This window comes from Schistocerca serialis, chromosome 1 (assembly GCF_023864345.2).
Source record: "Schistocerca serialis cubense isolate TAMUIC-IGC-003099 chromosome 1, iqSchSeri2.2, whole genome shotgun sequence".
In the NCBI taxonomy this organism is placed as follows: Eukaryota; Metazoa; Arthropoda; class Insecta; order Orthoptera; family Acrididae; genus Schistocerca; species Schistocerca serialis.
The window spans coordinates 141,978,162-141,992,996 of NC_064638.1; positions in this window are offsets into that span (position 1 = coordinate 141,978,162).

The window sequence follows — 14,835 nt, forward strand, 5'->3', positions numbered from 1 at the left end:
GGAAAGAAAAACTTCGTGCGGGGGTGGACATAGTCACCAGTGACAGAGCCGGCCGCGGTGGCCGAGCGGTTCTAGGCGCTTCAATCCGGAACCGCGATACTGCTATCGTCGCAGGTTCGAATCCTGCCTCGGGCATGGATGTGTGTGATGACCTTAGGTTAGTTAGGTTTAAGTAGTTCTGAGTTCTAGGGGACTGATGACCTTAGAAGTTAAGTGCCATAGTGCTCAGAGCCTTTCGAACCATTTGAGCCACCAGGTCTACGTTGTACGCCCATACAACCATCACTGGCGTGCAGCCAGAATCTGGTTTCATCGCTGAAGACCACATCGCGCCATTCTATCTTCCAAGTGATCCCCAGTCGAGAACGCGTGAGTGTAAGACGGGATAGATGTGTATGTGGCCGTCGTCCCACCGCTGGTTCGCAACAGTTCGTGATGACACGTATGGGTCCACAAGTTCTCTAACGATTGCTGCGGTAGATGTACGATCCGTCGCTGTTGCCCTAACAATACGACGGTCCTGGCGGGCGTCTGTGCTGCGTAGGCGTCCAGAACCTCGGCTACAGGTGTGACAACGTTCACCTGACCACTGATAACAGAATCGTTGCGCATCTTACACAGCTCGTCCAACTTGTGTGACAAATCTCCGAAAGGATCATCCTGCCGGTTGGAAGGCCACAATCTGACCCCTTTGCAGCTCGCTCATTTTGCTGTAGGAAGTTCAGGTGTTTCTCCATAGCGCGGTTGTCTGCTTGCTTTACACTAAGCGCCACACTGAGCTCTCAGGCTGTGAACATTCCCTATTAAAGGGCATAAATAGGTGACACTCTAGTAGCTGTGTCACTACTGTTGGCAGACGACGTTGAAACCATTATCATTACGTCTACTATCCCCCTGGTGGCATATGCCTTGATCTGATCAAAATCGATGTCGTCTTTCCAGGTGTACTACCTTTTCTCCGGCAGTGTATGATGTACCCTTCAGGTGGTGTGACAAATGTGATGGTAATTTATAAGAGCCGGCAGCCGGGGCCGCGTTGTCGGCTACTTAGCGGCCATCGCCGGAGAGCCGGGACAGGAGCGCCCTAACGAGACGGCGCCTCTTTAACGGCTGGCTGCAGCGCCCGCCACGCCCTGATTACAACCGCTGCCACTGCCGCCGTTCCTGCTGCACGGCGCCTCATTACGGTAAACGGCGCCTGTAGCCAGGAGACGCCGCGTAATTGCCGTCGCTCACACGAGCCGTTGCTGCTCGTCTACCGGGCTGGCCTACCTGCCTTCTGCGGTGGCCAGCTAGCGCCAGGCTACTGCCACACATTCATCATCCTCTCCTCTGTCTGGCTGGATAGCTCGCACTGATTCACGGCCACACATCTGAGTTATTCTCGCAGCTCCGGAATCCGATAATTTTTCACTTACATGTGCTTTTTACATTCCGGATCTGTCGATCGAAGCTTGGTTGGCACAGCTCCATCGATAAACGAACCTAAACATGATCGATGCGGTATACTCACTCGTGGCTGTCTATGCTACCTTTTTGTACAGTGCGAGATTTCACACTTGCGAATTCTCGTGAATAATAAGACCACATCAGAGGGGAACATACTATTGTATTTTCCGCGACACGGACGCTTTATTCGGATTACGCAGTCGTTCGCATAATTTAAGCGAGTATCTGGTAATCCATCGACGACACTGGGATTTTTGTTTCTTCATTGTGATTTCATTCCCCTGCCTCGTATGGACAGGGCAGGGCTGTCAGCGGCACAATTTACCGCTCTTCAGCTGAGTGACATGACAGCTAATACAAGAAGAAAATGTTAGATATAAGGCGATAAAAAAGGGGGACATAAAACACAGTAAGGGGAGATAATGGAGGTAATGGGAGGACAATTAAAAAAGTCGACATAAAGTTAAAAAACACAGTTGGCGATTCGTAGAACATAAAAACGACACTCAAACCACACATACAGGTTAAAAGTCGGCCACAGTATTAGAAACACTCCAGAACAACACACTTTAAATCCACTTGGAGCACACACGATGATGAATAGAACTGCCAGGTAGAACCCGCCGAGGGAGAGGCCAGAGAGGATGGAAAAGGAGGAAGAGCAAGGTACAGCAAGGGAGGGGGCGGGATGAAAAGAGTAAGGGCGTCAGTGGGTGCACCAAGAGGCAGGAGACGGGGGGACAGGAGACGAAGAGGGAAGACAAGGCAGGAGGGAGTGCAGAGACACTGAAGGGGAGCACAAGGGAGGGAGGGTGAGTAGGAGGGGGAGGCCGCTCAGGAGAAGGGAGGGGGAGGAGAGGGAGCCCTGAGGAGGAGGCAGAAGGAAGATGAGGTTAGAGTTGGTAGGAAGGATAGATGTCAGGGCGAAGCTCATCATCCGGGAGGGGTAGATGCTGGACGTTGCGTTAGGAAACAAGGCAGAGGGCGTGGAGATGGAGAGAGAGTGGGATACAACAGTAAAGGTCCGGCAATTGGCTGGGGGTGGAGAGGGAGGGAGACACCAGAGGGTGATGGGGATTGAGGCAGCGGACAATATACAGCGTGCGTATGTGTTCAAGGAAAAGGAGAGGGTGGGGGATGGGGATGAGGTAGCAGAGGATGCGCATGGGGGACAGAAGGTGGATGCGGAAGGTAAGGCAGTGTGCATGGTGTTCGAGGATTTGGAGGGCTTTGTAGTACCTGGTAGGGGCGGAAATCCAAGCAATGCTGGAATAACGAATGGGGCAGATCAAGGATTTGTAGGTGTGAAGCATGGTGGAAGGATGCAGACCCCATGTCCAGCCAGACAGGAGTTTCAGGAGGCGGAGTCGGCTGTGAGCTTGGTGTTGGATGGTAAGTAGATGGGGAGTGGCTCAGAGCCATTTCAAAAAATGGTTCAAATGGCTCTGAGCACTATGGGACTTAACTTCTAAGGTCATCAGTCCCCTAGAACTTAGAACTAATTAAACCTAACTAACCTAAGGATATCACACACATCCATGCCCGAGGCAGGATTGGAACCTGCGACCGCAGCGGTCGCGCGTTTCCAGACTAAAGCGCCTAGAACCGCTCGGCCACCCTGACCGGCAGAGCCATTTCAATTTGTAAATATGTGTCTCTAGTCGATCCTGATTTTCTGTAAAATTACCTCTTCACAAATGCAGTGACACAGTAGTGCTATTCTTCTGTAATTCTCACCCGGCGTCTTGTTACCCTCCTTAAAGATATGTACAATAATTGCTTTGCTCAGTCATCAAGAATCCTTCCACATGTCTCTAGTATCCTCATTATTCTATACAGCCCCTGAATTCCGATACATGCAGGAGCTTTGCCAGTTTTCATTTCTAATACATCTTTCTTTACATTCAACGTCTGCAGATCTTCTGTTGCTATTTCCTCTGTGATGGTGATATTTCTTCCATCTCCCTCAATGTCATCAGGCGTATTTCTTTCATACTGTCCTTTATATAGCTTTTGGAAGTACTCTTTCCGTACTTTCAAAACTACTTCTTTCTCCCACAAGGGTTTTCCTTCTTTGTTGATCATTTTTGAATTATTCTCTTTTTGTTTCCTACCGTTGTCTAATACGTGGTATAATATCTTCTTGTCGTACTTAAAATTTTCGTCTATTTCTTTTTGAATTTTCCCCAAAACATCCTCTTAGCCAATGTGTACTTTTCCTTTGCTGCTCTGCTTAGTCGTTTCCATCAAGTTCCATCATGTTCCGTTCTGTTTTTGAAACATTCTCTCTATGCGTTATTTTTTTTCTCGACATCTTCTGCAATTCTCTCGTATATAGCATGTTGTTTTTATATACCTGTCATTCCCTAAGCGGAGCGAGTTGTTAGATGACCTACCGCAGAGTTAGAGACCTATCAGACAATTACCAGGGGAGCTGGTAGCGGGACGGAGCGGATCCCAAATGGAAATAAATGGGAGGCGATTCCCAGTGCCGGCATTTGACTTACTGCCAAGGGAAACGCCCCGAAAATCGAATTCAGAACAGGGCCTCGGGAATTATTCTTAATTTAATTCTGGAGAAACATGTCACTGACAAAACATTAGAGGTTAGAGTTCTTACGCCAGTAGAAGATTCCAGACAGTTAAAGTCGGCTTGACGTTGCTGCTTTATGCACTGCCTCAACAAAGCACGTAGCGCTATTATATATACGTCTATATCTGAACGCCTCACGGTTGCCGCGGCTCAGTATGTAGCTTCTACATCTCTGTGATAACGCTGCAATTAACAGTTAAGTGCCTGACAGCGGGTTCGTCGAACCATCTTCGTGCTGTTTCTCCACAGTTACACTCTCGAACAGTCTGCAGGATTAAACGAACACTTAAATCTTTTAGTGCGAGTACTGTTTTCTCTTTTGTTATTACGATGTCATTTCTCCCTACGTAGGTGGTCCTCGTAAAATATTTTCGCATTCAGGGAAGAAGGTTGGTGTTCGAAATTTCGTGAGGAGGTCCTGCCGAAACGAAAAACGCTTTGTTTTAATGATTTTCACCGCAATTCACGTAGCACATCAGCGGCGCTCTCTCCTCTAATTCTGATAATACACTCCTGGAAATGGAAAAAAGAACACATTGACACCGGCGTGTCAGACCCACCATACTTGCTCCGGACACTGCGAGAGGGCTGTACAAGCAATGATCACACGCACGGCACAGCGGACACACCAGGAACCGCGGTGTTGGCCGTCGAATGGCGCTAGCTGCGCAGCATTTGTGCACCGCCGCCGTCAGTGTCAGCCAGTTTGCCGTGGCATACGGAGCTCCATCGCAGTCTTTAACACTGGTAGCATGCCGCGACAGCGTGGACGTGAACCGTATGTGCAGTTGACGGACTTTGAGCGAGGGCGTATAGTGGGCATGCGGGAGGCCGGGTGGACGTACCGCCGAATTGCTCAACACGTGGGGCGTGAGGTCTCCACAGTACATCGATGTTGTCGCCAGTGGTCGGCGGAAGGTGCACGTGCCCGTCGACCTGGGACCGGACCGCAGCGACGCACGGATGCACGCCAAGACCGTAGGATCCTACGCAGTGCCGTAGGGGACCGCACCGCCACTTCCCAGCAAATTAGGGACACTGTTGCTCCTGGGGTATCGGCGAGGACCATTCGCAACCGTCTCCATGAAGCTGGGCTACGGTCCCGCACACCGTTAGGCCGTCTTCCGCTCACGCCCCAACATCGTGCAGCCCGCCTCCAGTGGTGTCGCGACAGGCGTGAATGGAGGGACGAATGGAGACGTGTCGTCTTCAGCGATGAGAGTCGCTTCTGCCTTGGTGCCAATGATGGTCGTATGCGTGTTTGGCGCCGTGCAGGTGAGCGCCACAATCAGGACTGCATACGACCGAGGCACACAGGGCCAACACCCGGCATCATGGTGTGGGGAGCGATCTCCTACACTGGCCGTACACCACTGGTGATCGTCGAGGGGACACTGAATAGTGCACGGTACATCCAAACCGTCATCGAACCCATCGTTCTACCATTCCTAGACCGGCAATGGAACTTGCTGTTCCAACAGGACAATGCACGTCCGCATGTATCCCGTGCTACCCAACGTGCTCTAGAAGGTGTAAGTCAACTACCCTGGCCAGCAAGATCTCCGGATCTGTCCCCCATTGAGCATGTTTGGGACTGGATGAAGCGTCGTCTCACGCGGTCTGCACGTCCAGCACGAACGCTGGTCCAACTGAGGCGCCAGGTGGAAATGGCATGGCAAGCCGTTCCACAGGACTACATCCAGCATCTCTACGATCGTCTCCATGGGAGAATAGCAGCCTGCATTGCTGCGAAAGGTGGATATACACTGTACTAGTGCCGACATTGTGCATGCTCTGTTGCCTGTGTCTATGTGCCTGTGGTTCTGTCAGTGTGATCATGTGATGTATCTGACCCCAGGAATGTGTCAATAAAGTTTCCCCTTCCTGGGACAATGAATTCACGGTGTTCTTATTTCAATTTCCAGGAGTGTACGTCAGTACCGCCAGCAGGCTTTCGTGTTTCGCAGTTGAAATCTGGCAACAATGCTGTCATCTTACTGAGTGTGGTGTGCGTGAAAGTAGGCCTATATTTGTTTTTGTATATACAGAGTACAGTCTATGACTAGGTCGACATGTGCAGTATGCCTGTATCATGACAACGCCGTACGGTTGTTGGCGTAGGCCTTACAGCCGTGCTGCCAGCTCTGACGTCACTGGCGATGAGTCCGTCGCAGTAAAAGGCAATGTTTTCATTCCGTGTTTGCCGCACCAGGTTTGACTCTGCCGTAGCCGGATTCCAGGCTGTACTCGACTGAAAGATGCCGTCCTTACTGCTGGTTTTATTGAATATATTGGCCTCTGTTGATGCTATTCTAAAATCAGTCTATCCTCGTTGTGATAGAGGTTCCATCAAACGCAATTTTATGTCCATTTCTGAAAATACATCCAGCTACAACTGTTTTATCTGGATGGTGTATCGGAGTGGCATATAACTCTAATATTCAATTCCGTTGGGTTGGGTTGTTTGGGGGAAGGGACCAAACAGCGATGTCATAGGTCTCATTTGATTAGGGAAGTAGGGGGAAGGAAGTCAGCCGAGCCCTTTCAAAGGAACCATCCCGGAATTTGCCTGGAGCGATTTAGGTAAATCACGGAAAACCTAAATCAGGATGGCCGGACGCGGGATTGAACCGTCGTCCTCCCGAATGCGAGTCCAGTGTGTTCAATTCGGATTTTCAATGTTGCATACACAGTTTGCCCACTTACGATATGTGGAAAATGTCGCAAGGCTCTGAGGCCTCAGAGCGCTGACGTCACTGGCGATGAGCCCGCTAAATTTCATCTCGACAGTGAAGACTTTATCACTGAAAGAAGAATCAGGCAAGGAATGCTGCACCACCAAAGTAATGGGGCAAAGTGAGAATGAGCTAGATGGGTTCATTGTTCTCCTTGTCTAAACAAACCGGTCACTTGTAGTTTTATGTTTTGTTTATGTACATTTAATCCATGATCATATTATCCTAATGAAGATAATGTATGACCCAAAATGGACACTTACCCCCCCCCCTCTCCCCCACCCCTTCTCCTGAATTTTCTTAATTCCTTTCATTTATTGCTCAGAACATTATGTCATGACTGTCCAGAAATTTTATCTTACAGTGAATGTGTAAAAATGATGATAAAATCAAAGAAGCATTATCCTTTGGGCATCTTAATTACTACAATTTGTGTCAAAAATGATCTCCTAAGATTTTTCCTCTTCCTCCCCTCTTTTCTCAGCCAACTTAGTGGTGGAAAACTCAAAAGGGACGTCATGGTTTCTCAGGCACAATCGATATGTAAAATCTGAGTAACATATAGCATCCATCTACCAGTACAGCAATAACGCAAACTTTAAGTTAAAAAAAAAAAACGTAAGGAAATTGTTTTCAAATTTCTAGTGTGCTTTGTAGTGAGTGCACTTACTATAATTCAAAACACAAAAAATGGTGTACTTACAATTATATCACTACCACATTGTCTTAGAGGAGTCCTCCAGTTGTAAAAACCAGTGAGAAATTTCTACAGCCATGTATTTACGCATACTGCAGTTCACACATAAGAAATCGTCATGTTACACTGATATTCCATGTTAAAACAGTTTCCCACACTTGTGCTGCTGCCACTACCACTGGGATACGATAGAAACAATAACTGATGTCTTTGATACAAGGAAGCAAAAACGTAGAAAGGTACATTCCATCCACACTGTGCTGGTGTCACCCATTTAGACAACACTTAATGCAGGGTCAGGCCACCACTATCGCCACCACCATCATTGCCACTGCTGTGCCTTCTGTAACAGCCAGCAGACACTGCACAGCTGGGGGAACTACTGAGGGGCTGCTGAAGGACTCCTGCATAAACAGGTCACTCCCACCTACCATCAGTGGAGAGAGGTAGGCCTTCGTTCTTGTCCACCATACAGGCAGGCACAGGCAGAGAATGATGTACAGTGCTTCACAAACACATGTCTATTTACAAGTTTGATTCAAGAAGTTGCTTTCATCTTAGTGACATGCAATTTACATTCTGGATACACAGTCTTGAGCAAAAGTGTCCAGACACCTTCAGTAGACATTAATATGGTCTGTGTCTAACAGATGAATTACAAAGTGTTTAATGTAAGAAAATCATTATTGTTAGTAGAAAAAGGTTATTTCATAAACAAACTCATATGTACGTGTGGTATCAATAGCTACGATGCCACGGCGTAGGTGCAAGTTCGCAGGTTGGTACTACGACACCGATACAGACGACAGCGCCCTCCAGCTGGCGCTGTGGAGCTCTACGAGCGCCACTGTAGAGTCTGCCCATTTGATTCCGAGAAGGCGACCTAGCAACATTGTTTCTACTTCATAGGGCGCCATTACAGACTTTATTACTTCAGTTACTTCTGTGGTGTCACCGCCAGACACCACGCTTGCTAGGTGGTAGCTTAAATCGGCCGCGGTCCATTTAGTACATGTCGGACCCGCGTGTCGCCACTGTGTGATCGCAGACCGATCGCCACCACAAGGCAGGTCTGGAGATACGGGATAGCTCTCGCCCCAGTTGTACCACGACTTTGCTAGCGACTACACTGACTAAGCCTTTCTCTCATTTGCCGAGAGAATGTTAGAATAGCCTTCAGCTAAGTCCATGGCTACGACCTAGCAAGGCGCCATTAGCCTTACATAGTTTGATAGTTATCGTATGAAATGTCTCAACAAGAAGAACGTTGAAAACCAAAGGACTATATAAAAGTTAAGTATTCCCAAAGCAACGTACTTTTCTTGCTACCATTCACATTTGCCAACACATCAACTTCAATGATAGTTTGTCCAACTACTAGTAGCAGTTAGCACTGATACCTGTACGGCTTCGCACCTACGTGCTCATTTCAGCCAAAGTTAAGTAAAACCACATTTAATTGCAGTACCAAGTGTTCTGTCTCACCTTCTCCTCCTAGCTTCCTACATTCGGCCTACTCTTCAGTTTTCAGGAGCAGACCCACGCGCCGCCTTCCAGGCGGGATACAAAAGTACGTGTATGAGGCTTGCTTCCATTTGTCTGTTACACAGGTCATACTGATAGTACGCTAATAACCATAGCAGCTTTGCGCCCTAACACCATAACAACATAACATCCTGATAGCAGCTTTGATACATGTATATGAAATCCCTGGGCTGATTTCTCATCTCTATAATAAATGGGTTTCCATGGGATGGTAACAACTTAATTCTGACAAAGCCCTTTCAGGTGATTTTAGGGAACAGGCGTTTAAAGTGGACTGTGCAGTAATTGTACTATCACCCTCGAATATCTCACATAGCGACCATAGGAATAAAATAAGAGAAATTACAGTACATGCATATAATCACTGCTCTGTTGACCAGGAATATGACTAAAATCTGCTCCATGCACTCTACGCCACATGCAGTGATCTGTAGTATTTATGTAGATTTAGATGGTGCAAAAAGTGGCTTTAATACTTCCAGGTCTTTACTGGCTAACAACATTACACACAGAAGAATGGAATGTGTCAGGGTTTATGGGTTTGATACAGACATTCCTCATTTTTCACACATAATGTTCGAGACTGGAATGGCTGTGATGTCAGATTCGGGATAGGGTAGTGCATATCTTATGTGTCTGTTGCAGGAACCTAGAAGTAATTTCTTTAATAGGGATCTGCTTAAGTCTATACGATACAATGGCTAATTTTCTTAAGACAGAAAGAGTAACAGTTCATGACACTTTTTGCCAAAGACCTAAAGAATAACAAGGTACTCAGCATCCAGTCTACCACGTACTAATACAATATAACCATACCTTTTTTATTAATGAGATCCAAATAGGAGTTTCATAGTATCCATAGCAGCAAATAATCTAAAACAGGTCACCTATTCACCTACACTTCGCCCATCAACCATCGTTTGGAGTATTACTGCATGGTATTGCCCTTCCCAGTATTCTCGCTTTTAGCAAATTTTATACTAAAACTACAGTCTCCATGGTAAACAACATATGTAACTCTCGTCATTCAGAGTTTGAAATGCAATTTGCTTATTATCATCACCATTTCTCTTTCTGTAATTGTTGCATCCCAAATTGGCAACCGTTCGATAGAATACAAACCCATTTTAATTTTTGTGTAGGGGTTAACTCCCTCCACGCTTACGAGTTTGGCTGGTTCCTATGACTTCTGCGACACAGTGACTGCAAAGAACCAATACATACTATAAAAGTTCATTTGCACTCCATAGTAGCCACTTTATTAGAACCAAAGACAGACACCTCCAATAAGGCTATAGGTTATCCTTCTCTTGAGTTCCAAAATGCTAACACCATCATAGCAATCGAAGATTTATCATCACTGTAGAGCATTAAGACAAACAACCTACATGTGTTTTGTTGGAACTTAAATGGGATTCGATGGAAGAAAGGCAATAGAATTCCGTGACAATTCTTTTGTCTATACCCAAAATCCACCAGAATGTCACCTCAAACTATGCAATAGACAATACATCTTACAATGAACATTAATCCATGCTCCATTTCGGAGGAAAGAGTGATTGTAGGTAAACATCTGCATTAGTTCCAATTCAATGTGTTGATCTTTTCAGAATACGCTTGTGGGAGAAAGTAATATAGTGCTTACCACGAGGCGGCACAATGCCTCCCACATGACGCTCTTTTGTCTCTGCGAGCCTCTTTCTTTGCAGAGAAATCAGTTCCAATGCTCTGCAAAAAGTAATCTAGGAATGCTTTACTTCAAGTCTTGTAAGTTTTAAATGTGTTACATAGTCTAGCAGATGGATGTGTGATACAGAATTCCACACAACATGTGCTTTGTACTAAGGGAACTGTCAATCAGTGATTACTTTATTAGATTATGACGGTCAAAAATTGTGCAAATAGACTGGGACTTTGCAGTGTGTATCGATCTACTGTGCAAGACTGTAATGCACCTACCTATTAAAATACGATATAAAAATCACTTTAATGCATATACACCGCTCAATTTTTCCCAAGGTATGTGTATGGGGGCTGGAAAAAATGCCCCATTCGAAGAATTAACATAAAAAGTCGAAAAAAAGATCGTGTATCTTTCGCGAAATGCTACTGGGTACATTTTGAGAAACTGCATTCAACGAATTACATCTTATATCTGATGTACTGTCAGAAGAATGAGATAAGAGAGAGAATAGACGAATGTACAGATGCTTGTAGGCGATAATTTTTTTTCTCCGTCAGTACATGGGAGTAAAGTACGAGAGAATATCGACACTACTGTTACGCTGTACCCTGCACCATGCGCTGTTCAGTGGATTGTGGAGTACATGTTCAGATGTAGATGCATATGGCAGACGATGACAGAGTGTATAAGAAGATAATAGCACCATTAGCTAACTGCAGAGGATCAATGGCTGGTACTGAACATACACAGGAGAACAAATCTTGAATTGCATAATTAAATTGCTATAAACAAAACCAGCAATGTAATACCTAGGAATCACCGTGCAGTGCGATTCATAGTGGCATGACAACATTAAGCAAAAATGTATTCCACAGGACTCTGATTCATTTGGAGGAATCTTAGAGAAATGTTATTCATCCAAAAAAGAAGGACTTCTTACAAATCACTTGTTAGACCGATTTTTGAGTGTTGCTCGTCAATCTGGAACTCATACGAGGTCGTGTTAACAGAAGATCCTATGAAGAACGTCATCCGTGAGATCGTGTAATCGGTGCGACTCCTGTAATTCAGCAACAATACAGGCGCTGTGCACCTTGGAGTGGTTTTAATGTTGCAAGTTTGGGAGAGTATGGTCTGAGTAATGTATTAATTCCGCCACACACGGTTCGCGAAATGACTAAGTCGGGAAATCGGATCTAACATAAGTGTTTACCTACATTTATTCTATTCTTACAAATGGAATAGGGATGACATTTAAATATCGAAAGTACTCTTCACTATATAGCATAGGCATCCTATTTTCGATATAGACAGTAGGATCGTCTCAGAAAACTCTTGTATTTCTTCCTGAAAGTCCCGTTTAAGTTCCTACAAAATGCATGTAGATTGTTGTTGTAATTCCCTAGAGTGATGATAAATCTCTGATTGATTTGATAATGTTAGCATTTTGGATTTAAACGACAAAAAGCCTGTCATTCTATCAGCGATTCCTGGCCTTGTTGTGAATATGAGACCCAATACGGAGCGCAATTGAACTTTATGATATATGGTCATTCTTCGCTATCATTGTCAAGCAGAAGTCATAAGAACCTGCCAATCTGATAGTTGTGAAAAGAGTTTGCCTCCACAGAAAAATAACGACGGATTAGGATGCTATTGGTCGACTGCCAAATTCAGATGTAACAGTCATAGAAAGAGAAGTGCTGATAACAATAAGCAACTACATTTGAAAAATCAGGAAATAACTGTTTCATATGCTGAATATCGTGATGACTGTAGTTTTAATGGAATACTTGTTAATGATAAGAATTTTGGGAAAGGCTAAAATGGGGTTGACACGTGTGGTACAGATGTCATTCTGTATATTTTTGCTGCAGAGTACATTATGAGACACGGATCTGCTTGAAAAAAAAGTTAAGTTCATATAGTATAGTCATGTGATTTACTCGATTGTGCTTCTTGTCCTTCTGTAGGGCCGGCCGCTATGGCTGAGCTGTTCTAGGCGCTTCAGTCTGGAACCGCTCTGCTGTTACTGTCGCAGGTTCGAATCCTGCCTCGGGCATGGATGTGTGTGATGTCCTTAAGTTAGTTAGGTTTAAGTAGTTCTAAGCCTAGGGGAGTGATGACCTCAAATGTTAAGTCCCATAGTGATTAGAGCCATTTGAACCTTCTTTAGGTTTTAGGTAAAATTATAATGAACAGTTAATGTTCCCACAAATACTGCTAGTCCACAAGTCTGGCGAAAATTATGCGATGTATCGAATAGACTGAAGCAGATCCCTATAAAGATATTGCTTCTAGGTTTCTGGAACAGACATATGAGATATGCAGTATCCTACCCCAAATCTCATATTGAAGTTATTCGACTTACAATAGCACTTGGGGAAAATAAGCAATGCCTATATTAAACCAGTAAGTCTTTTCACATCCCCTTGTTCTCTGTGTAACATTGTTAGACGGTGAAGACCTGGACGTACGAAAGACACTTTTCGTCCCATCTACATTCACATATATACCGCAGATCGCTGTACATGGTAGAGATTGCTTGGTACGGGTTTTAGCGGTTTTTCTGGCCTATACGCACATTGCGCAGCGGAATAGTCATTTGCATGCAGTCTGATCTCTCTTATCTTATTTCTGTGGCCTCTATGCGAGATATACGATTGTTTCGGTATAATTATTACATAACCTACCTAAAATACTTATTTTCCAAAACACCGAAAAGGGTTTTGAGACAAATATGTTGTCATTTTCCATAATATCAAATTTACTGCAGAAATGAGAAAGTTTCCCAGGTATTGTATATGCATGTATCCGTACAGATCTCGGGCTGGACTGTTTACCAGTAAAATCATCGCAAATCCCGCACATGTAAGTAAAGAGTTTGCTTATAAAATACCGTTTTTTGTACCACCAGTTACTATTTTTTTAATTTAAACACTTTGTGTGATTCGATCAGAAGGCACGCGCCGTATTAATGTTTTGTAGTAGGTGCCCAGATACTTTTGTCAGAAAATATACGCAGAATGCACATTGTACGTTTCTAAGATATGTAATTAGAAATTATTATGTTAAGTATATCATTCTTGGAGTATTAGCGATGATTTCAGATGCTGCCTGGAGCTCTTCCCTGTGGTGGTCTGAGTGGTGGAATAGAACAAAGATCATTCTGTTTCCTCTGCCGGTGGATAGGACGGCCTATTTATGCAGGGGTCTTGCAGCAGCGTCTCGATTTGCACAGTGTTGCCAGCCATGCTATTAAAATCACTCCTGACTTCCCATGTGCAACACTGAGCAGACGTAACCTTTGGGGTGGCTGTTGGCTGCCGTAATGGGCTCAGCAGGGGATGTGGCGGCGGCAATGGTAGCCTATGCCTGCGTGAGGCGATGTCTATCCTGATGAGTCAAAACGTTATGACCACTGCCCATCGCGAAGTTGTTTGCTTCCCAGTAGCGTTGCGGGCACGTGACGAAGTAAGGAAAGGCTGCAAGGGGAAGAGAGACGAATGGGCAGTCATTAAAGCGAAGGCTGACAATGCGAAAATCCACTGATATAAGCGGTTCTGACAAAAGTCACATTGTTGTTGCGCCTTGGCTGTAAACGAGAGTCTCTGAAACGGCGAAGCTGGTCGCCTGTTAGCCTACAAATATCGTGAACAGCTATGGAAACTGGTTGAAGGACGGTGAAATAGCGAGTAGGCCGTATCGTACTGGAGAACTACATCTCATCGCAAAACGTAAGGTCAGAGGATCCCCCGTTGTGTAATTCAGGATAATGTGTGGGGTACGTTGAGTTAGGCTTCCATGGGCTCTGTGGTGGTAATCAAAGACATCATGACAGAAATGAAGTAAGTGAACATTACTGCGGACTACGTGCATCTCTTCATGATTGAAGTCTCCCCCTATGGCTATGACATCATCAAGCAGGATAACTAACCGTGTTGCAAAATCAGAATTGAGCTACAGTGGTCTTAAACGCATTATAGTGAACTTACATGTATGTCTTGGCCAGCAAATGTGCCTGATCTGTATCAATTGGAAAACATACCGGGCGCCAGATGCATGCCAGTTAACCACCATCTCGTAATTTGGCGGAGTTGCTTGACCTGTGCATTGACATCTCATGCCACGT